This window comes from Pristiophorus japonicus, chromosome 23, assembly GCF_044704955.1.
Source record: "Pristiophorus japonicus isolate sPriJap1 chromosome 23, sPriJap1.hap1, whole genome shotgun sequence".
Lineage (NCBI taxonomy): Eukaryota > Metazoa > Chordata > Chondrichthyes > Pristiophoridae > Pristiophorus > Pristiophorus japonicus.
Genome location: NC_091999.1, coordinates 40,537,341 through 40,564,230, shown reverse-complemented (window position 1 = coordinate 40,564,230; position 26,890 = coordinate 40,537,341). Strand labels below are relative to the sequence as shown.

General features: G+C 49.5%; 1 protein-coding gene across 7 annotated transcripts in view; it reads left to right on the top strand.

Annotated features, from left to right (window-relative positions):
- The first annotated feature begins 8,111 nt into the window (after window positions 1–8,111).
- The window catches only part of LOC139235355 (zinc finger protein 773-like), a 40,343-nt gene continuing 21,564 nt past the window's right edge, over window positions 8,112–26,890 (top strand). For 4 of the 7 annotated variants that reach the window (XR_011588464.1, XM_070866501.1, XM_070866498.1 and 1 more), the window contains exons 1-2: window positions 8,121–8,359; window positions 10,414–10,896. The gene's annotated coding sequence lies outside the window, so the exon portion shown is untranslated. Of the gene's footprint in view, window positions 8,360–9,868; window positions 10,897–26,890 lie in introns of those variants that run through there. The other 3 variants (XM_070866500.1, XM_070866497.1, XM_070866499.1) reach the window with 3 other exon arrangements.

The following is a 26,890-nucleotide window of genomic DNA, read 5'->3' as shown; positions in this document are numbered from 1 at the left end:
GACCATAATATGGTTGAATTTCAAATTCAACCATATTCTGGTTGGTGAGAAAGTTGGTTCTCAAACCAGGGTCCCAAGCTGAAATAAAGGAGACTACAATGGTATGAGGGCAGAGTTGGCTAAATTGGACTGGGAAAATAGATTAAAGAATGGGATGGTTGATGAGCAGTGGCAGATATTGAAGGAGATATTTCATAACCTGCAACAAAAATATATCCCAATGAGAAGCAAAGACTGTAAGAGACGGGATAACCATCCGTGGCTAACTAAGGAAATAAGGGAGGTATCAAATTGAAAACAAAGGCATACAGTGTGGCCAAGTCTAGTGGGAGGCCAGAGATGTATGACATTTTTAAAAGCCAGCAGAGAACGGCTAAAAAAATGATTGAGAGGGAAGATAGATTATGAAAGAAAACTAGCACAAAATATAAAAACAGATAGTAAGAGTCCTTCATGGTAGAAGACACTAAAAACATCCCAGCAGTGGATAAGCGAGGGGCTATAGATAGGGAGGAACGCAATACAATCACTATCACTAATGACGTAGTACTAGGTAAAATAACAGGACTAAAGGCAGAAAAGTCCCCTGGGCCTGATGGCTTGCATCCTCGGATCTTAAGAGAAGTGGCTGCAGAGATCATGGATGCATTGGTTGTAATCTACCAAAATTCCCTGGATTCTAGGGTGGTCCCAACAGATTGGAAAGCCGCAAATGTAACGTGCCTATTTGAAAAAGGAAGCTGACAAAGAGCAGGACAATTTAGACCAGTTAGTCTAACATCTGTCATTGGGAAAATGCTGGATCCATTATTAAGGAAGCAGTAGCAGGACATTTGGAAAAGCATGATTCAATCAAGCAGATTCAACATGGTTTTATGAAAGGGAAATCATGTTTGACAAATTCACTGGAGTACTTTGAGGATGTAATGAGCAGGGTGGATAAGGGGGAAGCAGTGGGTGTGGTGTATTTGGATTTCCAGAAGGCATTCGATAAGGTGCCACATAAGAGGTTACTACACAAGATAAAAGCTCACAGGGTTGGAGGTAATGTATTAACGTGGATAGAGGATTGGCAAACCAACAGAAAACAGAGGGTCGGGATAAATGGTCATTTTCCAGTTGGCAAACATGACTAGTGGGGTGCCGCAGGGATCGGTGCTGGGTCTTCAACTAATTATAATCCATATTAATGACTTGGATGAAGGGACCGAGTTTGCTGTTGTTACAAAAATTGTGCGGAGGACACAAAAAATCTGCAAAGGGATATAGACAGGTTAAGTGAGAGGGCAAACATTTGGCAGATGGAGTATAATGTGGGAAAATATGAAGTTATCCACTTTGGCAGAAATAATAGAAAAGCAAATTATAATTTAAATGGAGAAAAATTGCAAAGAGCTGCATTACAGAGAGACTTGGGGGTCTTGTGCATGAAACACAAAAAGTTAGTATGCAGGTACGGCAAGTAATCAGGAAGGCAAATGGAATGTTGGCCTGTATTACAAGGGGGATAGAGTATAAAAGCAGAGAAGTCCTGCTGCAACTGTAAAGAGTTTTGGTGAAGCCACACCTGGAGTACTGCATTCAGTTTTGGTCTCCGTATTGAAGGAAGGATATACTTGCATTGAAGGCTATTCAGAGAAGGTTCACTAGGTTGATTCCGGAGATAGGGGGTTGACTTCTGAGGATAGGTTGAGTAGGTTGGGCCTATACACATTGGAGTTTCGAAGAATGAGAGGTGATCTTATTGAAACTTAATGATAATGAGGGGGCTCGCCAAGGTGGATGCAGAGAGGATATTTCCACTCATAGGGGAAGCTAAAACTCGGGGGACATAGTCTCAGAATAAGGAGCCGCCCATTTAAAAGTGAGATGAGGAGGAATTTCCTCTCTGAGGGTGGCAAATCCCTGGAATTCTGTGCCCCAAAGAGCTGTGCAAGCTGAGTCATTGAATAATTTAAGGTGGAGATAGACACATTTTTGAACGATAAGGGAATAAAGGGTTATGGGGAGCGGGCAGGGAAGTGGAGCCGAGGCCATGATCAGATCAGCCATGATCTTATTGAATGGGGAGCAGGCTCGAGGGGCCAAATGGCTTACTCCTGCTTCTATTTCTTATGTTATAGACTGTTTTCCCTCCACTCCCAATTTTCACCACCAATTCTGGCTGCGTTCAGTTCGACACTCAGTGGCTCCGCTCCATCTCCTTACCTGAAGGTGCTGACTCTGGCTGGGTTTAGTTCTGCACTCACTGCTTCCCCTCCCCTGAAGGTGCTGACTCTGGTTGGGTTCAGTTCTACAGTCATTGGTTCCCCTCCCCTGAAGGTACTGACTCTGGCTGGGTTCAATTCTACACTCACTGGTTCCCCTCCCCTGAAGGTACTGACTCTGGCTGGGTTCAGTTCTGCACTCACTGGTTCCACACCCCTGAAGGTACTGACTCTGGCTGGGTTCAGTTCTACACTCACTGGTTCCCCTCCCCTGAAGGTACTGACTCTGGTTGGGTGCAGTTCCAGACACTGACATCATTCACTTTGTTCCGGCACCAAGATAGCAGCGCATGCGCTATGCTACTTACTGAACCAAGATGGCGGAGCGATGAACCTGCCTTCCTGTACCAAGCTGGCCGCCGTTAGTCTGGGCCTGTGACCGGGAGAACGACCCGAAGCTGCAACCGCCGATATTCCGGTTATTATTCCGGGCTTGCGGCGGGCACCGGATGTTTATGAAGCATCCCCGGCACCCCGCTGGTCCATTATTCCGCTCCGTCCCGCTGAAAAGGCACATCTAAGGAGCCTGTCCAAACTGTGTCTCCTCCGCCATTACACGCACCGCGCATGCTGCAAACACATCCAAGATCGGCGCCTGCGCACTGAGCTCCTGTAGTCTGGGTGCGGCACATTCTTCCGCGCGGGGCATGCTGGGTACATAAGACCATGAGAAATTTGAGCAGGAGTGGGCCACCCGGACCCCTGAGCCTGCTCCCCATTCAATAAGATCATGGCTGGTCTGATCATCGACTCAGCTCCACCTCTCTGCCCGCTCCACAGAACCCTATACTCCATTATCGCTCAAAAATCTGGCTATCTCCGCCTTAAATATATTCAATGACCCAGCCTCCACTGCTCTCTGGGGCAGAGAATTCCAAAGATTTACAATCCTCTGAGAGAAGACATTTCTCCTTATCTCAGTTTTGAATGGGCTGAGGAGAAAGGCTGCATTTGTGAATAGAACAGGATTTACTGTGATTGCATTGGGCACTGAAACATGTTCACTCTGGCAGCTCTACTTTGTTTCTGATGATCTTAATAACCCCTATACCTGAGCTGGAGATTAATATTATGTATAAATGTTGAATAAATTATCTTTGTTTCAAACACAGTCTGTCGAATATTTGATTCCTCCATGATCAGAGGAGACTAATTGATGTTCTGTTACTGACTGTTCCATTTTAGTGCTTTTTCTTAATCTAACTTATGTCATTTCTCACCTAGTTCACCTTCTATAAAACCCCAAACTTGTTCCATTTGAGTACGAGTTGTAGTTGTAGTAGACTTAACTGCAGTGTGTCAGTTTAAACTCAACTGAACTCCTTTGAACCACCCCTTTATTGAACCATCTTGCATAAGGTTCGAAATCCGTTACTTTCTGTAACCCGTTTTTGTAACCGATTGAATTTTACAAACTCATCCACACATTTTGCACATGATAGCCTGTTAAATATTCTGATATTTGTAATTGTCATTGCCACAACCTCCGTTCCCTAGCCACAGACTCCGTCCCTCTCCCCAACTTCTGCCTGAACCAGACTTTTTGCAACCTTGGTGTCATACTTAACACTGAAATAGGTTTTTTAACCAGATATCCACGGCATAATTAAGACTGCCTATTTCCATCTCTGTAACATCATCCGTCTCCGCTCTTGCCTCAGCTCATCCACTGCTGAAGCCCTCATCCATGCTTTTGTTACTTCTGGACTTGACTATTCCAATGCACTCCTCCCACATTCGACTATACATAAACTAGAGTTAATCAAAAATTCGGCTTCCCATGCCCTAACTCGCACCAAGTCCAGCTCACCACCACCCCTGTCCTCACTGACCTACATTGGCTTCTAGTTAAGCAACGCCTTGATTTGAAAATTCTAATATTTTCAAACCCCTAAATTGCCTCTCCCCTCCCTAGCTCTGTAAATTCCTCCAGCCCCACAACCACCATCCTGCCCCCCACCCATGAGATATCTGCCTTCCTGAGCATCCCTGATTATAATTGGTGACTGTGCCTTCTGTTGCCCAGGTCCCAAATCCTGGTAAACCGAGCCTAAACCTTTCTGTCGAACCCATGCTGTATCTGCTCTGGCAGTTTTTGATGGGATAGTGTAGAGCAAGCTTTTCTCTCTTATCTAATCCGTGCTGTATCTTCCCTCGGAGTGTTTGATGGGACAGTGTAGAGTGAGCTTTACTCTGTATCTAACTCATGCTGTACCTGCGATGGGAGTGTTTGATGGATCAGTCCATGGAGAGCTTTACTCTCTGACTAACCCGTGCTGTGTCTGTTGTGCGAGTGTTTGATTGGACGGCGTAGAGGGAGATTAACTCTGTAACTAACCTGTGCTGTACCTACCCTGGGAGTGTTTGGGACAGGCTCGAGTGAGATTTAACCTTTAATAACCCACGCTGTACCGACCTGGGAATGTCAGGTGAGACATTGTTGAGGGAGCTTTACTCTGCATCTAACCTGTGTTGTCATCATCATCATCATCATCATCATCATCATCACAGGCAGTCCCTCGGAATCGAGGAAAAATAGAAAGAAGACTTGCTTCCACTCCTGAAGTGAGTTATTTGGTGGCTGACCAGTCCAATATGAGAACCACAGACTCTGTCACAGGTGGGACAGATAGTCATTGAGAGAAGGGATGAGTGGGACTGCTTTGCCGTATGCTCCTTCCATTGCCTGCGCTTGATTTCTGCATGCTCTCGGCATTGAGACTCGAAGTGCTCAGTGCCCTCCCGGATTCACTGTCTCCACTTAGGGCAGTCTTTGGTCAGGGACTCCCAGGTGTCAGTGGGGATGTCGCACTTTTTCAGGGAGGCTTTGAGGGTGTCCTTGTAATGTTTCCGCTGCCCGCCTTTGGCTCATTTGCTGTGAAGGCGCTCCACCTAGAGCACTTGCTTTGGGAGTCTCGTGTCTGGCATACGAACTATGTGGCCTGCCCAGCGGAGCTGATCAAGTGTGGTCAGTGCTTCAATGCTGGGGACATTAGCCTGGACAAGGACGCTGATGTTGCTGTGCCAGTCCTCCCAGGGGATTTGTAGGATCTAGCGGAGACATCATTGGTGATATATCTCCAGCGACTTGAGGTGTCTACTGTACATGGTCCATTCCTCTGAGCCATACAGGAGGGCGGGTATTACTACAGCCCTGTAGACCATGAGCTTGGTGCTACCTGCCCTGGGAATGGTTGATGGGACAATGTAAGGGGAGCTTTACTCTGTATCTAACCCGTGCTGTACCTGCCCTGGGAATGTCCAGCAGAACAGTATAGAGGGAGATTTTCTCTATATCGAACTGATGCTGTATCTGCCCTGGAATGGCTGGACAAGTCAGAGGGAGATGTAGTCTGTGTCTAACCTCTGCTGTACTTGCCCTGGGAACGTCTGATGGAACAGTATAGAGGAAGCTTTAATATCTATTTAACCCATGTTGTACTTGCCCTGGGAATGTTTGATGGGACAGTGTAGAGGGAGCTTTACTCTGTATCTAACCCATGCTGTGCCTTCCCTGCAAGTGTCTGGTGGGAGAGTGTATTGAGATCCTTACTGTGTAACTACTCAGGTCCGTTATACTCCGCAGAGGATGAAAACCACACTGTGACTCCGGGAGGAGCTCCTCAGCCACAGGGAGAAGATGGTTGAGGACGATTCAAGTGATGGCTTTCCCAGGGTGATTCATCTGTAATCGCCGCAGTCGGACTTGTCCCCTTTGTTAAAGATGGTCACGATTACTGCATCTCTGAGATCTCCAGGCATGCCCTCCTTCTTCCAGATGAGAGAGATGAGGTCATGCATTTGTGCCAATAGTGCCTCTCCGCCATATTTTAGTGCCTCAATGGGGATTTCGTCCACTCCCATTGCCTTGTTGGTTTTGAGCTGGCGGATGGCCTTTTCCACCTCGTACAGGGCTGGGGTTTTGCTGAGATGGTGGTGGGTAGCATGCTGTGGGTTGGAGTCGAGGACACTCGAGTCAAAGGCAGAGTGTCGGTTAAGGAGATCTTCGAAGTGTTCCTTCCAGTGGGTCGTGGCTGCCTCGGTGTCCTTGATGAGTGTTTCCCCATTCTTGGCCAACAGTGGGGTGGTGCCTTGGGTGGTTGTGCTGTAGGTGGCGTTGACTGATGTGAAGAATCCTCACACATCATGGCTGTCAGCCAGCTGTTGAACCTCCTGTGATTTCTCCACGAACCATCTATGCTTTAGGTCACAGGTTTTTTCTTGGACCTCGGCCTGAAGCCACCTGTAATGCTGCTTTGCTGGTCCCGAGTTGGGTTGTTGTTTTAGGTTCAGAAATGCCCTGTGCTTGCGATTTATTAGCTCTTGGATCTCCTGGTCATTCTCATCAAACCATTCCTGGTGTTTCCTCGATCAGGCCAACATCCTCAGCATCGAAGCACTGACCACACTCGACCAGCTGCGTTGGGTGGGCCACATTGTTCACAACTATTTTAAGTAGAACAATAATCAAGTGCCCCCTGATTAAAGGGCGGGAGGGTGGTCACACTCCACAAACTTTCATTAAAATGCCCCTTTGTTTTTTTTTTGAGGGCACCAAAAACACAAATTAATAATTCAACATAAAGGGAACCTTTATCAAATCAAATCAAAATTAATTAAAATAAAAATTCTGTTCTCTCTTGAAATGATGCACTCCAGTCTCTGCAGTGTCCATCTCTTGTGGACACGGCGTGCTCCATCTCCAGAGATACCCTGGCTCGCCACATTGTTCACATGGCTGACAAAAGACTCCCAAAGCAAGCATTCTGCTCAGAACTCCTACATGGCAAGCGAGCCCAAGGTGATCAGATGAAACTTTTCAAGGACACCTTCAAAGCCTCCTTGATAAAAATGCAGCATCCCCACTGATACCTAGGGGCCCTTGGCTAAATTCCGCCCTAAATGGAGGAAGTGCATCCGGGAGGGTGCTGAGCACCTCGAGTCTTATCACTGAGAGCATGCAGAAACCAAGCGTAGGAGCATACGGCAAACCAGTCCCACCCACCATTTCCTTCAATGACCGGCTGTCTCACCTGTGACAGAGACTGTAATTCCCGTATTGGAATGTTTAGTCACCTAAGAACTCACCTTTAGAGTGTAAGCAAGTCTTCCTTGATTTCGAGGGACTGCCTATGATGATGATAATGTGTACCTAACCTGTGTTGTGCTTGTCCTGTGAATTTTTGGATTGGCTGTTTTGAAAGACGTTTACCCTGCATTTAAATTATGCTGTACTTGCCCTGGGAGTGTTTGATGGGACAGTGTAGAGGGAGCTTCACTCTGTCTCTAACCCCTGCTGTACCTGCTACCGGTACGCTTGCGGCCTTCTGTAAGAGGTCGGCACTGGAGGGACTGGAGTGCATCGTCACCTCGAGCAACCAAATTTTAATTTGATTTAAGTTTACCATCTAAAGTTTAATTAGTTTATTTTGTTGGTTATAGTGCCCTCCTCCCTTTAATCAGGGGCATTTGATTTACAGATTAACAACAAAATAGTTGCGTTGTACCTGCCCTGGGATTGTTTCTTGGGACTGTGCAGAGGGAGCTTTATTCTTTATCTAACCCGTGCTGTACATGCCCTGGGAATACCTGGTGGGACAGTGTGCAGGGACCCTTACTGTGTATTTAACATGTGCTGTACCTGCCCTGGGAGTGTTTAGGACAGTACAGAGGGAGCTTCATTCTGTATATAACCCTTGCAGGATCTGGCCCACTCCTGCTCCTGTTTGTCATGGTCTTATCTACCCAGCATGCCCTACGGGGGAAAATGTGCTGCATCCAGACTGCAGCAGCTCAGTGCGCAGGCGCGGGCCGTGGCTGTGTTTCGAGCATGCGCCGTGCGTGTAATGGCGGAGAAGACGTGTTTTGGACAGGCTCCTAAGGAGTCTCTTTTGCAGCGGGACGGAGCGGGGTAAGGGACCAGCGGGGAGCTGGGGAGGCTTCATAAACAACCCGTGCCCGCCGCAAGCCCGCAATAATAACCGGATTATAGGCGGATGCAGCTTCGGGGCTTTCTCCCGGTCACAGGCCCGGGCGAACGGCAGCCATATTCGAGCAGGAATGCAAGTTCCGCGCTTCGCCATCTTGATTCAGTGAGTAGCACAGCGCATGCGCGGCCATCTTGGTGCAGGTACAAAGTGAATGATGTCAGTGTCTGGAACTGAACCCAGCCACAGTCAGTACCTTCAGGGGAGGGGAACCAGTGAGTGTAGAACTGAACCCAGCCAGAGTCAGTACCTTCAGGGGAGGGGAACCAGTGAGTGTAGAACTGAACCCAGCCAGAGTCAGTACCTTCAGGGGAGGGGAACCAGTGAGTGTAGAACTGAACCCAGCCAGAGTCAGCACCTTCAGGGGAGGGGAACCAGTGAGTGTAGAACTGAACCCAGCCACAGTCAGTACCTTCAGGGGAGGGGAACCAGTGAGTGTAGAACTGAACCCAGCCAGAGTCAGCACCTTCAGGGGAGGGGAACCAGTGAGTGTAGAACTGAACCCAGCCACAGTCAGTACCTTCAGGGGAGGGGAACCAGTGAGTGTAGAACTGAACCCAGCCAGAGTCAGTACCTTCAGGGGAGGGGAACCAGTGAGTGTAGAACTGAACCCAGCCAGAGTCAGTACCTTCAGGGGAGGGGAACCAGTGAGTGCAGAACTGAACCCAGCCAGAGTCAGTACCTTCAGGGGAGGGGAACCAGTGAGTGCAGAACTGAACCCAGCCAGAGTCAGTACCTTCAGGGGAGGGGAACCAGTGAGTGTAGAGCTGAACCCAGCCCGAGTCAGTACCTTCAGGGGAGGGGAACCAGTGAGTGTAGAACTGAACCCAGCCCGAGTCAGTACCTTCAGGGGAGGGGAACCAGTGAGTGTAGAACTGAACCCAGCCAGAGTCAGTACCTTCAGGGACCAGTGATTGATTGGTGCCCCGGCCCCGCCCCCCCGCCACTGATTGGCGCGGAGCAGGGCGCTGGGTGGGCTGGTGCCCCGCGCCGCCTCGCCATTGGCTGCGGGCTGAGTGTTGCGGTTGGGGGGTTTGTTGGGGGGCTCCGCTCGCAGCCTTTGAGCTCGGGGCCCAGGTGAGGCGGGGCTGAGTTGTGGGCAGGCGCGGGGCCAGCCTATTGTGGGAGATTAGCTGCCGACGGGCGACGTTTTGCCCCCCCCCCCCCCAGCCGTGGAGGATGGATGAGCAGCCCGGGCAATGCGCCCAGCCTCCCTGAGGACTCAGACTCACGGACACGCGCGGGCGGTGAGATTTGGGTGGCGGCTGCGGGGCACCTTCGGGCAGGGACGGGCCTTGGTTATTGTCGGGGATTGCCGGGAGTTCGGCCGCCAGCTTTAGGCAGCACGGGTCCGCCCGCCACAGGGAGCAGGGAGCAACAGGGGCGGGGCTTCCTCGACGTCACAATACTTTCCATTGTCCCGCTGCAGGGCAGGGATCATGCGTGGCGGCCATCTTACTGCAGGGAGCAGGTGCAGGATGGGGACCAGTGACATGAATACATGAGAACATCAGAAATAGGAGATGAGTCGGCCCTTTGGCCCCTCGAGCCTGCCGCCACTCAATAAGATGATGGCTGCAGCATCTGGGGTGGTTCTCCTTGGAGCAGTGAAGGTGCAGGGCAGGTTTAACAGAGTTGCTCACAATCAGGAAGGCTTTAGATTGAGTCAGGGAACAGAGTGGTTCTGCTCACACAATCAGAGAATGGTTACAGCACGGAAGGCCATTCGGCCCATCGAACCTTTGCCTACTCCCCTCCCTTTTCCCCCAGCCCTGCAAAATGTTTTTTTTCAGATACTTATCCAAGTTCCTTTTTTTTTGAATGCTGTGATTGAGTCTTCCTCCACCACCCTTTCAGGCCGTGCTTTCCGGATCCTAACCACTCGCTGCATAAAATAGATTTTTTTGATGTCACCTTCGGTTATTTTGCCATTCACGTTAAGTCCGTCTCCTCTGGTTCTCGACCCCTCCACCAATGGGAACAGTATCTCTCTATCTACTCTGTCCGGATCCCTCATGATTTTGAACACCTCTATCAATTCTCCTCTCAACCTTCTCTGCTCCAAGGAGAACAACCCCAGCTTCTCCAGTCAATCCACGGAACTGAAGTCCCTCATCTCGTGAATCATTCTCGTCAATCTTTTCTGCTTCCTCTCTTAGGCCTTCACATCCTAATGTGCGGTGCCCAGAATTGGACACAATGCTCCAGTTGAGACCGAACCAGTGTTTTACAAAGGTTCATCATAACCTCCTTGCTTTTGTACTCTGTGATGCCCAGCAACCTGTAAGTTTTTTTTAACTGCTTTCTCAACCTGTCCTGCCACCTTCAGCGATTTGTCCACATATACCCGCAGATCTCACTGTTCATGCACCCACTTTAGGATTGTACCCTTTAATTTACATTGCCTCTCCTTGTTTATTTAATCATGCTTTTCTAATTTTATTTCTTAACTCATTCACGGCCTCATTTTATTTCTTCCTCCGAGCCCCTCAACTTAATGTGGCAGCGTAATGTTGGCGAGTGGTGATTGATTGCCCTGGGAACCAACAGGAAGAGAGGTCAGAGGCCGGAGGGCCCAGGGAGCAGCGTGTTCTGCAACCAATCACGGTGCTTGAGGGGTGGATCCTGAGTCAGCCTGTCAGGTGAGTCTGTGTGAATCTCTGTTAAACAATTCATCTTTTAAAGTTAAATCGAGATTTCTTTTGTCAACAAAACAGTTTAACATTTGTCAGTATTTTATTTCTATTTATGAGTTCCTATTATGAGTTTCAGATACTTCACTGCCAAGTGGACCTGGTGTTTAAAGGTCATTCATTTCCCTCTTTCCATGTCGCTGTTAGTTAAAGGGACAGAGATTGATTTCCCCACATTATGCATATTTAGTAGTTAAAGTAACATCCTTCCTGTTGGTAGTGAGTTACATTCTGTGCTCGGCGAGATGGCTGGTGGCATCAGTCTTTAAAATACTCATCCTCTTGTTCAAATCTCTCCTATCTCGGTAACCTCCTCCAGCCCACCAACCCTCTTAATAGTTTGTTTTCTTTGGAACGGAGGAGACTGAGGGGAGACCTTAATGAGGTGTATAAAATTATGAGCGGTCTAGATAGAGTGGATAGGAAGGACCTATTTCCCTTCGCAGAGGGGTCAGCAACCAGCAGAACTTTTTAGCCAATACGTAGCAAGCCCAACAAGAGAGGAGGAATTTCTGGACTTAGTATTAGGGACTGAAGCTGGGCAGGTGGAAGGGGTATCGATGGGACAGCATTTTGGTGCTAGTGATCGTAATTCAGTTAGATTTAGGGTAGTTATGGAAAAGGACAAAGACAGACCAGGAATAAAAGTTCTCAATTGGGGAAAAGCCAATTTTACTAAGCTGATATGTGATTTAGCCAAAGTGGACTGGAAACAGCTACTTGAAATGGTGAGAGATTGGGAAATGTTGGTGTTTCGAGGGACCTTGGTGTCCTTGTACACGAATCACTGAAAGTTAATATGCAGGTACAGCAAGCAATGAAGAAACCAAATGGTATGTCAGCCTTTATTACAAGAGGATTTGAGGATAAGAGTAAACATAAGAACATAAGAACATAAGAAATAGGAACAGGAGTAGGCCGTACGGCCCCTCGAGCCTGCTCCGCCATTCAATAAGATCATGGCTGATCTGATCATGTACTCCGCTCCACTTACCCGCCTACTCCCCATAACCCCTTATTCCCTTATCGTTTAAGAAACTGTCTATTTCTGTCTTAAATTTATTTCATGTCCCAGCTTCCACAGCTCTCTGAGGCAGCGAGTTCCACAGATTTACAACCCTCAGAAGAAATTCCTCCTCCTCATTGCTTTAAATGGGTGGCCCTTATTCTAAGATCATGCCCTCTAGTTCGAGTCTCCCCCATCAGTGGAAACATCCTCTCTCCATCCACCTTGTCAAGCCCCCTCATAATTTTATACATTTCGATAAGATCACCTCTCATTCTTCTGAATTCCAATGAGTAGAGGCCCAAACTACTCAACCTTTCCTCATAAGTCAACCCCCTCATCCCCAGAATCAACCTCGTGAACCTTCTCTGAACGGGCTCCGAAGCAAGTAAATCCTTCCGTAAATATGGAAACCAAAACTGCATGCAGTATTCCATGTGTGGCCTCACTAATACCTTATATAGCTGTAGCAAGACTTCCCTGCTTTTATACTCCATCCCCTTTGCAATAAAGGCCAAGATACCATTGGCCTTCCTGATCACTTGCTGTCCCTGCATACTATCCTTTTGTGCTTCATACACAAGTGACCCCAGGTCCCACTGTACTGCAGCATTTTGTAATTTTTCTCCATTTAAATAATAACTTGCTCCTAGACATCCTACTGCAATTATATCAGGCCCTGGTGAGACTACACCTGGAGTATTGTGTACAGTTTGGCTGCTTACCTAAGGAAGGATGTACAGACCATTGAGGATGGTAACGAAGGTTCACCAGACTGAATCCTGGGATGGGGGGATTGTCCAATGAGCAGAGATTGAGTAGACCAGGCCGATATTCTCTCCAGTTTAGAAGAATGAGAGGTGATCTCATTGAAACATAGAAAATTCTTACAGGGCTTGACAGTGTAGCTCAGGGGTGTCAAACATACGGCCCGTGGGCAGGACATGGCCCCCCAAGCCCCTTCCTCCGGCTGCCACGTGTTTTAATTTATACACCCCACCGCCGATCTTTCGCTTGCTGACTGGAACACAACCTGAATTTGTCGGCCGTCACGGAACAGGAGGAGGGCGGTGGAGGCACGGGGAAGGTCAGTCGGTGTCCACGGGGAGCAATTCTGGGACAACGAGGGCACTCACATGGACTGTCAATGGGAGATAATCTTTGAGTGAGGCAGTGAGTGGATAAATACCGAGAGAGAGGGATAGGAGTGTCGCTGGAACTCCCGGTGATTTAACAGATGATGGGGGTTAGTGCAGGGTAGGTAGTGAGGGGGTTGTGTTCCTGCACTTCTCCCCCCTCCTCGGCCCCAGTGAGGCGCTGATTTAAAATTCTCAGCCTCGTGTTCAAATCCCTCCCCTCCCATCCCATCCCATCCCCTCCCCATCCCATCCCATCCCCTCCCCATCCCATCCCATCCCCTCCCCATCCCATCCCATCCCCTCCCCATCCCATCCCATCCCCTCCCCATCCCATCCCATCTCTGTAACCTCCTCCAGCCCCTCCCCATCTCTGTAACCTCCTCCAGGCCTGCACCCCTCCCTATCTCTCTAAACCTCCTTAGCCCTACAACCCTCCCGATCTCTGTAACCTCCTCCAGCAACGACACCTCTCATATCTCTCTAAACCTCCTCAAGCGCCAAAGCCCCAGCCCTACATCCCTCCCTATCTCTCTAAACCTCCTCCAGCCCCTACACACCTCCCTATCTCTGTAACCCCATCCAGCCCCTATACCCCTCCCTATCTCTGTAACCTCCTCCAGACCCTACACCCCTCCCTATCTCTGTAACCTCCTCAGCCCTACAACCCTCCCTATCTCTGTAAGCTCCTCCAGCCCTGCACCCCTCCCTATCTCTCTCAACCTCCTCCAGCCCCTACACCCCTCCTTATCTCTCTAACCCTCCTCCAGCCCCTACACCCCTCCATATCTCTAACCCCATCCAGCCACTATCCACCTCCGTATCTCTGTAACCTCCTCCAGCTCGACACCCCTTGCTATCTCTCTAACCTCCCCCTGCCCCTACATCCCTCCCTACGTCTGCAACCTCCTCCAGCACGACAACCCTCCCCCTCTGTAACCTCCTCCAGCATTACACACCTTGGTATCTCTCCAACCTACTCCAGCACCTACATACCTCCCTATCTCTAACCTCCTTCAGCACCTACATATCTCCCTATCTCTGTAACCTCCTCCAGCCCGTAGACCCCTCCCTATGTTTGTACTCTCCTCCAATCGCTGCACCCCTCCCGATCTCTGTAACCTCCTCGAGCCCCTAGACCCTTCCTTATCTCTGCAATCTCCTTCAGACCTATACCTCTCCCTATTTCTGTAACCTCTCCAGCCCATACACCCCTCCCTATCTCTAATCTCCTCCATCCCCGACATCTCTCCCTATCTCTATAACCTCCTCCAGCCCCAACACCCCTCCCTATCTGTAACCTCCTCCAACTCTAGATCCATCCCTATTTCTGTCACCTCTTCCAGTCCCTACACCTCTCCCTATCTCTAACCTCCTCCAGCCCCTACACCCCTCCCTATCTCTGTAACCTCCTCCGGACCCTACACCCCTCCCTATCTCTGTAACCTCCTCCGGACCTATACCCCTCCCTATCTCTGTAACCTCCTCCAGACCCTACACCCCTCCCTATCTCTAACTTCCTCCAGACCCTACACCCCTCGCTATCTCTGCAATCTCCTCCAGCCCTACATCCCTCCCCATCTGTAACCACTATCGCTGTAACCTTCAGCACCTACACAGCTCCCGATCTCTAACCTCCTCCAGCACTAGACCCCTCCCTATCTCTGTAAGCAACTCCAGCCCTAATTCCCTCCCTACCTCTAATCTCATCCAGGCCCAACACCCCTCCCTATCTCCGTAACCACCTCCAGTTCCTACAACCCTCCCTATCTTTGTAACCTCCAGCCCCAACACCATCGCTATCTCTGTAACCTCCTCCATCCCTACAGCCCTCCATATCTATGGAACCTCCTTCAGCCCCTACATCCCTCCCCATCTCTGTAGTCTCCTCCAACCCCTACACCCTCCCCTATCTGTAACCTCCTCCAGCCCCGACAACCCTTCCGATCTCTCTAACCTCCCCCAGCCCCGACAACCCTCCCTTTATCTGTAACGTCCTCCAGCACTACAAGCCTCCCCCTCTATATCCTCCTCCAGCCCATACACCCCTCCCTATCTCTTTAATCTCCTCCAGGCGCTACACCCTTCGCTATCTCTCTAACCTCCTCCTGCCATACACCCCTCCCTCTCTCTGTAATGTCCTCCAGCCCCTACAGCCCTCCATATCTCTGCAACCTCCAGTCCCTACACCACTCACTATCTCCATCCTCCACCAGACCCTACACCTCTCCCTTTGTCTGTAATCCCCTCCAGTCCTTGCACCCCTCTCTTTCTCTGTAATCCCCTCCAGCGCCTACACCCCTCCCTCTCTCTGTAACCTCCTCCAGCCCTAAACCCCTCCCTATCTCTAACTTCCTTCAGACCGACACCCCTCGCTATCTCTGTAACTTCCTCCAGCCCCTACATACCTCCCTATCTCACTAACCTCCTCCAGCCCGTGCACCCCTCCCTATCTCTCACACCTCCCTATCTCTCACCACCTCCAGCCTTTCACCTCTACCTATCTCTGTAACCTCCTCCAGCCGTACACCCCTCCCTATCTCTGCAACATCCTCCAGCCGTACACCCCTCCCTATCTCTGCAACATCCTCCAGCCCTACATCCCTCCCTATCTCTGTAACCTCCCGTAGCCCCGGCAACCCTCCCTATCTCTAACGTCCTCTGGTCTCTACACCCGTCCCGAACTCTCTAACCTCCTCCAGTCCTAAACCCCTCCCTATCTCTGTAACCTCCTCCAACCCTACACCCCTCCTTATCTCTAACCTCCTCCAGCCTAAACCCCTCCTTATCTCTGTAACCTCCTCCAGCCCCTACACCCCTCCCTATCTCTGTAACCTGCTTCAGCACTACACCTCTTCCTATCCGTGTAACCTCCTCCAGCCCCTACACCACTCCCTATCTCTAACCTCCTCGAGCCCCTACAACGTTCCAATCTCTGCAACCACCTCCAGCCCCGACAACCCTCCCTATCCCTTGTAACAACCTCCAGCCCCTACAACCCTCCCTATCTCTGTAAGCTCCTCCAGCCCTACACTCCTCCATATCCCTCTAACCTCATATCCCTCTAACCTCCTCCCGCCCTACACTCCTCCATATCTCTGTAACCTCCTTCAGCACTACACCTCTTCCTATCCGTGTAACCTCCTCCAGCCCTGAACCATTCCCTATCTCGAACTTCCTCCTACCCCTACACCCCTCCCTATCTCTGTAACCTCCTCCAGCCCCTTCACCCCTCCCTATCTCCGTAACCACCTCCAGCCCGACAACCCTCCCTTTCTCTGTAACCTCCTCGAGCCCTACACCTCTCCCTATATCTGTAACCTCCTCCAGCCCTATACCACTCCCTATCTGTGTAACCTCCTCCAGCCCTATACCCCTTCCTATCTCTAACCTCCTTGAGCCCCTACAACCCTCCCAATCTCTGCAACCTACTCCAGCCCCTACACCCCTTCCTCTCTCTGTAACCTACAGCCCCTATATCCTTCCTTATCTCTGTAACCTACAGCCCCTACACCCTTCCCTATCTCTGTAATCTCCTCCAGTACTGCACACCTCCCTATCTCTGTAACCAGCTGCAGCCCTACAACCCTCCCTATCTCTGTAATCTCCTCCAGACCCTACAAACATCTCTCTCTCTCTAACCTCCTCCAGCCCTTACACTCATCCTGTTCTCGAAAACCTCCTCCAGCCCTAAACCCCTCCCTATCTCTGTAACCTCCATCCCCTACATCCCTCCCTCACTGTAATCTCCTCCAGCCCTAAACCCCGCCCTATCTCTAACCTCCTGCAGGTCCGACACCTCTCCCTATCTCTATAACCCCCTCCAGCATTACAATCCTCCCCCTCTGTAATCTCCTCCAGCACTAGACCCCTCCCCCTCTGTAACCTCTTCCAGCTTTTAAACCCTCCCTATCCCTCTAACCTCCTCCAGCACCTACACACCTCCCTATCTCTCTAACCTCCTCCAGCCCGACACCCCTCTGTATCTCTGACCTTCCTCTTCCCACTGCCCCCCACTTTACAGTTGAGCCACCCATGATGCCTTGGACTTGGCTCTGGCTGTACTCCCTGAGGAACCACCAGTACAGAGAGTGAGATGCACTGAGAGGTGTCCTGCACTACCTGCCTGGTCCTCAATGTCTGTCTGGGCAGTCACCCATTCCCTCTCTGCCTGCACACTCTTATGCTGCGAGGTGACGACCCCCTGAAAGGTGCTATCCACGTAGCTCTCAGCCGCGCGGATGCAGTGACACTTGCTGCTGCTCAAGCTCTCAAACCCCATGCTCAAGCATGCCTCCCCCAGCTGAAGTGCCTTACCCTACTCCCAGTGCATGACTCCCCCAGCTGAAGTGCCTTACCGCAGTGCCAGTATATGCCTCCCCCAGCTGAAGTGCCTTGCCCCAGTCCCAGTGTATGCCTTACCCCAGTCCTGTTTCTCGGCACCACCTGCATGGAATGATTTGGGCTTAGAGGGGGCGGGCCAGGACACGGGGCGGGGCTTGTCGCCTGTCCATCAGAAAAGTGCAGAACAAATAGTTCCCTGCGTTAATAAATCTCGGGAGGTCACGCAGCCCGAGCGCGGGCCCAGGCTCGAGAGACAACACTCCGCACCATCCGTTACACACACACCGGGGCTCGGTCCGTTACACACACACCCGGGCTCGGTCCCAGGCCTGCAGGCCCAGTGTTTGCACCCCCGGTTCCAGCCCGGGCACACGCTATTGGGCCAGCCTGGGCTCACGCTATTGGGCAGCACAAAAGACCCAGGGTCCGGCGTAATACAAACGGAGACAGGGTCCGGCGTAATACAAACGGAGACAGGGTCCGGCGTAATACAAACGGAGACAGGGTCCGGCGTAATACAAACGGAGGCAGGGTCCGGCGTAATACAAACGGAGACAGGGTCCGGCGTAATACAAACGGAGACAGCGTCCGGCGTAATACAAACAGAGACAGGGTCCGGCGTGTAACAAACAGAGACACGGCCTAGTTTTACACTGTAAACAAGTATTTAATAATTGAAACAGCATTTTTGCAATAATAACAAAGTGTGACACTATGCCCTCTAACAGAAGCCTTTAACACTTTAACAATACCAGAAACATACTCTATAGAATACAACAGAGACACAATCTACATTTATAATAATAGAGGTGTGCACTAGAACTGGAACTACAGGGGCAGGTTATTTTCAGGTCTAGTGTAACAATTCCAGAGACAGGGTCTGGAGTAATAACAGCAAATGCATGGCCCACTGTGAGAGTAACAAAGACAGTGTTTGATCCAATAATAACAGAGGCAGACTCTCGTGTAATACTGAACACAATGCTGGATCGAGTGTGATGGTCACACAGGCAGTGTCTAGTGCAACAAAACAAAGATTGGGTCTCCTCTAATAGTGTGTGCAAGTCAGGGCCTATTGCTATAACCTCATTCACCCATCCCCCTGTGCTCACTGACCTACATTGGCTCCCGGTTAAGCAACGCCTCGATTTTAAAATTCTAATCTTTGGTTTCAAAACTCTCCATGGCCTCGCCCCTCCCTATCTCTGTAAACTCTTACAGCCCCACCACCCTCCGAGTTTCTGCACTCCTCCAAATCTGTCCTTGCCCATCCCTGATTTTAATCGCTCCACCATTGGTGGCCGTGTCTTCAGCTGCTGAAGCTCTGAGCTCTGGAATTCCCCCCTAAACCTCCACCTCCTCTTTCAAGGTTCTTTTTAAAAACTACCTCTTCAATCAACCTTTTGCGAATCTGTCCTGATATCTTTCTCTGTGGCTCTGTGTCAAAAATGTTTTCTTATTGATATCGATCGTGTTAAGCGCCGTGAGATGTTTCATTGCATTAAAGGCGCTATATTAATGTAAGTTCTGGTTGTTTTCTTGTTGTAACAAATGCTTTGCCGAATGTCTGATAACGGAGTCAAGGCCCACTGCAGTATGAATGTGTGGGTCAGTGTAATAACACCGGCACGGTCTAGTGTAACGGGAACAGGGAACAGACCCTGTCAGCCTTGGCTCAGTGGTAACACTCTCGGCCGAGTGAGGGTTCAATTCCCAATCCAGAGCCCGAGCACATCATCTAGGCCCAGACTCCAGGTGTCAGTACAGAGGGAGTGCTGCACTGTCAGAGGTGCCGTCTTTCAGATGAGACATTAAACCGATGCCCTGTCGAGATTTTAAGTTGGATGTAAAAGATCCCACAGCCATGATTCAGAGGAAGAACAGGCGGAGTTCACCCCAGTGTCCTGGGTAATGTGTATCCCTCAACTTACATCACTGAGAACGGATTGTCTTGTCATCATTACAGGGCTGTTTGTGGGATCCTGCTGTGCACAAATTGGCTGCTGCATTTCCCACATTACATCCCCCCCCCTCGTCCCTTCGTGTCTTGAATTGCCTTCACTGTCATGGAAACTGACAATTGGAACCGGTCAGGATTTGAACGATATTTACAACAGATTCGAGATGTTCTGAGAGTCAGTATCTTTCTCTATTCTGCCCACTCGAGGAGTTAGATGACCAACTTTCTCCTGTGAATATAGAGCTGGAGTATTGGGTCGTGATGTATTCACTAGTTCATCCTGTTGACTCTAAATATTGAGTCTTGTGGTTTCAGACACCAGATAATCAAGCTCAGAACACCAGACTGACTTATACAGATGTTATTAACAGCAATGCAAACATACAGACAGTATAGTTACCGGATCCGGAGAACAGGGATAATGGAGTGGGTTCCCAGGGCTCCTCTCCCCAGGTGTGTCTGACAAGCTGCGGATACACTGGCGATATTTATACTGAACTGGTTTGCGACATTCCTGATCTGACCCTGCTCAAACCATAACCACAAGGATATCGGTGCATGGTTCTGCCTGTGACCACAGGGCTGTGTCACTGTCACACACAGATACCGTTTCCTTGTTTCACATCTCCATACAAACACCATCACTTCACACATCCCCTTTCTACACAATTACAGCCGCCATGAGCAAGGACATGAGCCACATTAAACTACACAAACATTTCATAATAGCAAAGGTTAAACTGGGATAAATGTTCAGTTATTTTCTGTTCAGGCAAAATGCAGAACAATCCAGCAGCTCACCAGCACCTTTACAGCGTCTCATCGGCCAACAGGCTTTCATTAAGTCGGGGCCGTCTGGGGGAGAGGGGCCGTCGGGGGAGAGGGGAGGAGGGGTCATCTATGGGGGGGGGGGGGGGGGGAGAGGGGAGGAGGGGCGGTCCGGGATGATGGGGGGGGGGGGGGGGGGGGGGGGGGAAAAGAGTTCCGGAGGAACCAGCTGGTGCAGGGTCACAGCCCAGCGGGTCAGTGATTGGCTGGTGGATTGGTAAATCTTTTTCTTTTGCTTTTCAATAGGAAACCTTTGTCATTGTTGGAAGTCGGATCTGCCAGTAAATATATGTGAACTTTATTATCTAAGGAGAGCCAGTTAATTAAATCAGCGGATTGCTGAGTAGTTGCTGGGTGTATTTCTCTAAGGTTTAGAGTTTAGTTCTACTTGATAGTTGCGAGTGTAACTAGAGGGATGACAGGACAGCTCAGTCCCGTGGATAACACATCCTTGGCATGTGGTAAATCCTGGAAGCTTCGCACAGCCGGGACGACCACATGTGCAGGAGGTGTCTCCAGCTGCACCAACTCCAGCTCCGCGTTTTGGAGCTTGAGCGGCGGCTGGAGTCACTGCGATGCATCCATGAGACTGAGAGCTCCGGGGATCTCACGTTTCTAGAGGTGGTCACCCTGCAGCTTAAGAATGTGCAGGCAGAGAGGGATTGGGTGACCCCTGGACAGAAGAGGAGGACTCGGCAGGTAGTGCAGGAGTTCCCCTGAGTCCATCTCGCTCTCCAACCGGTTCTCTGTTCTGAGTACCGGTGAGGGCGATGGTGGCTCTGGGGAGTGCAGCCAGAGCCAAATCCACGGCACCACGGGTGTCTCAGCTGCACGGGGGGGAGGAAGAAGAATGGAAGATCTATAGTGATAGGGGATTCAATAGTCAGAGGAACAGACAGTTGTTTCTGCGGCCACAGACGTGACTCCAGGATGGTATGTTGCCTCCCTGGTGCCAGAGTCAAGGATGTCACTGAGCAGCTGCAGGGCATTCTGGGGGGGAGATGGTGAACAGCCGGAGATTGTGGTCCACATCGGGACCAATGACATGGGTAGAGGAAACTAACAATATTCCAATAGTGGATAGTCAAGAGGCTGTAGGGTGGGGGAAGAACGTAACACAATTACAATCACTAAGGAGGTGGTACTCAGTAAGATAATGGGACTGAAGACAGATAAATCCCCTGGACCTGATGGATTACATCCTCGGGTATTAAGAGAAGTAGCGGCGGGGATTGTGGATGCATTGGTTGTAATTTACCAAAATTCCCTGGATTCTGGGGAGGTCCCAGCAGATTGGAAAATTGCAAATGTAACACCCCTTTTTAAAAAAGGTGGCAGACAAAAAGCAGGAAACTACAGACCAGTTAGTCTAACATCTGTGGTTGGGAAAATGTTGGAGTCTATTATTAAAAGAGCAGTTGTAGGACATTTGGAAAAGCAAAATTCGGTCAGGCAGAGTCAGCATGGATTTATGAAGGGAAGTCATGTTTGACAAATTTGCTGGAGTTCTTTGAGGATGTAACAAACAGGATGGATAAAGGGGAACCAATGGATGTGGTTTATTTGAATTTCCAGAAGGCATTTGACAATGTGCCACGTAAAAGGTTACTGCACAAGATAAAAGTTCACGGGGTTGGGGGTAATAATTTAGCATGGATGGAGGATTGGCGAACGAACAGAAAATCGAGAGTCGGAATAAATGGTTCAATCTCTGGTTAGCAACCAGTAACTAATGGGGTGCCGCAGGGATCAGTGCTGGGACCCCAACTATTTACAATCTATATTAACGACTTGGAAGAAGGGACCGAGTGTAACGTTGCCAAGTTTGCTGATGATACAAAGATCGGAGGAAAAGCAATGTGTGAGGAGGACACACACAATCTGCAAAAGGACATAGACAGGCTCAGTGAGTGAGCAAACATTTGTCAGATGGTGTATAATGTTGGAAAGTGTGAGGTACTGGACTTTGGCAGAAAACAATCGAAGAGCAAGTTATTATTTAAATGGAGAAAGATTGCAAAGTGCCACAGTACAACGGGATCTGGAGGTACTTGTGCATGAAACAAGGATAGTATGCACGTACAGCAAGTGGTCAGGAAGGCCAATGGTATCTTGGCATTTATTGCAAAGGGGATGGAGTATAAAAGCAGGGAAGTCTTGCTGCAGCTATATAATGAATCGGTGAGGCCACACCTGGAACACTGCGTGCAGTTTTGGTTTCCATATTTACGAAAGGATATACTTGCTTTGGGGGCAGTTCAGAGAAGGTTCACTCGGTTGATTCCAGGGACGAGGGGGTTGACTTATGAGGAATGGTTGAGTAGGTTGGGCCTCTACTCATTGGAATTCAGAAGAATGAGAGATGTTATCGAAACGCATAAGATTATGAGGGGGCTTGACAAGGTGGATGCAGAGAGGATGTTTCCACTGATAGGGGAGACTAGAACTAGGGGACATAATCTTAGAATAAGGGGCAGCCCATTTAAAACTGAGATGAGAAGGAATCTCTCTGAGGGTTGTAAATCTGTGGAATTCACTGCCTCAGAGAGCTGTGGAAGCTGGGACATTGAATACATTTAAGACCGAAATAGACAGTTTCTTAAATGATGAGGGGATAAGGGATTATGGGGAGCGGACAGGGAAGTGGAACTGAGTCCATGATTGGATCAGCCATGATGGTGTTAAATGGCGGAGCAGGCTTGAGGGGCCGGATGGCCCACTGTTGCTCCTATTTCTGATGTTCTGATGTTCTAACCCATCCAAGATGTCGGCCAGTGACCCCGCTGACCCGGGCCTGTCACCACGAGGCAAACCCGGGGTCTCTGGGCTGTGATTGGGGCCTGGGGCCTACAGCAGGTGTTTGACGTTCACCCGCCCACTCGTGGCTCCAATTCCTGCCCCGCACCGACAGTCGACTGTCTCCTGTCCGACATCATCCGGGCTCCAGCAACTGTGGCCGCCGCAGCCCATACATGCTCAGTGTGGGAGATCCGGGCCCAGCCCCGTCCACTGGGGGGGGGGCGCAAGCCCCGCCCCTCGCTCACTCCGATTGGTTGGAGGACCAACTGCTCGCTCAGTCCTCCAGCCCCGCCCCTCGCTCTTCCTATTGGCCCAGAGCTGGCCTTGCCAGTGACACCCATATCCCATGTCCCATGAACAAATAAAAAAAACAGGTCAGCTTTGTTTCAAACGCACAGTTGAGTATTTGTTTCTAATTGATGTCCTGTTACCGACTGTTCAATTTTGGGACCTTTTCTCCTTTCTAACTCTGGATTATTTCAGTTCTCATACCTTCGGTTACTCTCAGGGACAAGTGCCAGTTCCCCATACCTTCCAGAGTCCCTCTCCGAGCTTTGGTATCAAGGGAAGGTGTCTGTAACACACCCGGGATCACTAAACACAAAACCCAGTCTGTTAATCACTTTCAGATAGTGGACTTAGCGTGTGCCCCACAGCATCTCTCTCACCTTCGATGTGTGAATGGAGCATCACGCCTACAAACCTGGTTTTAAATTTAAATGCACTCAGTAAATGTACTTAATGAAAGCCTGTCGGCCGATGAGATGCTGTAAAGGTGCTGGTGAGCTGCTGGATTGTTCTGCATTTTGCCTGAACAGAAAATAACTGAACATTTATCCCAGTTTAACTTTTGCTATTATGAAATGTTTGTGTAGTTTAATGTGGCTCATGTCCTTGCTCATGTCTGCTGTAATTGTGTAGAAAGGGGATGTGTGAAGTGATGGTGTTTGTATGGAGATGTGAAACAAGGAAACAGTATCTGTGTGTGACAGTGACACAGCCCTGTGGTCACAGGCAGAACCATGCACCGATATCCTTGTGGTTATGGTTTGAGCAGCGTCAGATCTGGAATGTCACAAACAAGTTCAGTATAAATATCGCCAGTGTATCCGCAGCTTGTTAGACACACCTGGGGAGAGGAGCCCTGGGAACCCACTCCATTATCCCTGTTCTCCGGATCCGGTAACTATACTGTCTGTATGTTTGCAGTGCTGTTAATAACGTCAGTAAAAGTCAGTCTGTCGTTCTGAGCTTGATTATCTGGTGTCTGAAACCACAAGACTCAATATTTAGAGGCAACAGGATGAACGAGTGAATACATCACGACCCAATACTCCAGCTCGATATTCACAAGAGAAAGTTGGTCATCTAACTCCGCGAGTGGACAGAATAGAGAAAGATACTGACTCTCAGAACATCTCGAATTTGTTGTAAATATCTTTCAAATACTGACCAGTTCCAATTGTCAGTTTCCATTACAGTGAATGCAATTCAAGACACAAGAGGGGCTGGGAGTAGGGGTGAAGGAGGGGTTGGGGTGAGGAGTTGGGGAGTAGGGGTGAAGGAGGGGTTGGGGAGTAGGGGTGAAGGAGGGGTTGGGGTGAGGGGGGTTGGAGAGTAGGGGTGAAGGAGGGGTTGGGGTGAGGGGGTTGGAGAGTAGGGGTGAAGGAGGGGTTGCGGTGAGGGGGGTTGTAGACTAGGGGTGAAGGAGGGGATGGGGGGGTGAGGGGGGGTTGGAGAGTAGGGGTGAAGGAGGGGTTGGGGTGAGGGGGGTTGGAACAGTAGGGGTGAAGGAGGGGTTGGAGTGAGGGGGGTTGGAGAGTAGGGGTGAAGGAGGGGTTGCGGTGAGGGGGGTTGTAGAGTAGGGGTGAAGGAGGGGTTGGGGTGAGGGGGGGTTGGAGAGTAGGGTGAAGGAGGGGATGGGGGGGTGAGGGGGGGTTGGAGAGTAGGGGTGAAGGAGGGGTTGGGGTGAGGGGGGGTTGGAGAGTAGGGGTGAAGGAGGGGTTGGGGTGAGGGGGTTTTGGGGAGATGTAATGTAGGAAATGCAGCAGCCAATTTGTGCACAGCAGGATCCCACAAACAGCCCTGTAATGATGACAAGACAATCCGTTCTCAGTGATGTAAGTTGAGGGATACACATTACCCAGGACACTAGGGTGAACTCCGCCTGTTCTTCCTCTGAATCGTGGCCATGGGATCTTTTACATCCAACTTAAAATCTAGACAGGGCATCGGTTTAATGTCTCATCTGAAAGACGGCACCTGACAGTGCAGCACTCCCTCTGTACTGACACCTGGAGTCTGGGCCTAGATGATGTGCTCGGGCTCTGGATTGGGAATTGAACCCTCACTCGGCCGAGAGTGCTACCACTGAGCCAAGGCTGACAGGGTCTGTTCCCTGTTCCCGTTACACTAGACCGTGCCGGTGTTATTACACTGACCCACACATTCATACTTTGATTCTGTTCTCAGACATTCGGCAAAGCATTTGTTACAACAAGAAAACAGCCAGAACATACATTAATATAGTGCCTTTAATGCAATGAAACATCTCACGGCGCTTAACACGATCGATATCAACAAGAAAACATTTTTGACACAGAGCCACAGAGAAAGATATCAGGACAGATTCCCAAAAGGTTGATTGAAGAGGTAGTTTTTAAAAAGAACCTTGAAAGAGGAGGTGGAGGTTTAGGGGGGAATTCCAGAGCTTAGAGCTTCGGCAGCTGAAGACACGGCCACCAATGGTGGGGTGATTAAAATCAGGGATGGGCAAGGACAGATTTGGAGGAGTGCAGAAACTCGGAGGGTGGTGGGGCTGTAAGAGTTTACAGAGATAGGGAGGGGCGAGGCCATGGAGAGTTTTGAAACCAAAGATTAGAATTTTAAAATCGAGGTGTTGCTTAACCAGGAGCCAATGTAGGTCAGTGAGCACAGGGGGATGGGTGAATGAGGTTATAGCAATAGGCCCTGACTTGCACACACTATTAGAGGAGACCCAATCTTTGTTTTGTTGATCATCACACTCGATCCAGCATTGTGTTCAGTATTGCACTCGAGTCTGCCTCTGTTATTATTGGATCAAACACTGTCTTTGTTACTCTCACAGTGGGCCATGCATTTGCTGTTATTACTCCGGACCCTGTCTCTGGAATTGTTACACTAGACCTGAAAATAACCTGCCCTGTAGTTCCAGTTCTAGTGCACACCTCTGTTATTATAACTGTAGATTGTGTCTCTGTTGTATTCTATCGAGTATGTTTCTGGTATTGTTAAAGTGTTAAAGGCTTCTGTTAGTGTGACACTATCACCTCTTCAATTATTATTGCCAAAAAATTCTTTCAATATTAAAGACTTGTTTTTCGTGTAAAACTAGGCTTTGTGTCAGTTATTAATGCACCATACCCTGTCTCTGTTTATATTATACTGGACCCTGTCTCTGTTTATATTACACTACACCCTGTCAGTGTTTATATTACACTGGGCCCTGTCTCTGTTTATATTGCACTAGACCCTGTCTCTGTTTATATTACACTGGGCCCTGACACTGTTTATATTACACTAGACCTTGTCTCTGTTTATATTACACGACACCCTGTCTCTGTTTATATTACACTACGCCCTGTCTCTGTTTATATTACACTACACCGTGTCTCTGTTTATATTACACTGGGCCCTGACACTGTTTATATTACACTAGACCTTGTCTCTGTTTATATTACACGACACCCTGTCTCTGTTTATATTACACTAAGCCCTGTCTCTGTTTATATTACACTACACCCTGTCTCTGTTTATATTACACTAGACCCTGTCTCGGTTTATATTACACTAGACCCTGTCTCGGTTTATACTGGGTCTTTTGTGCTG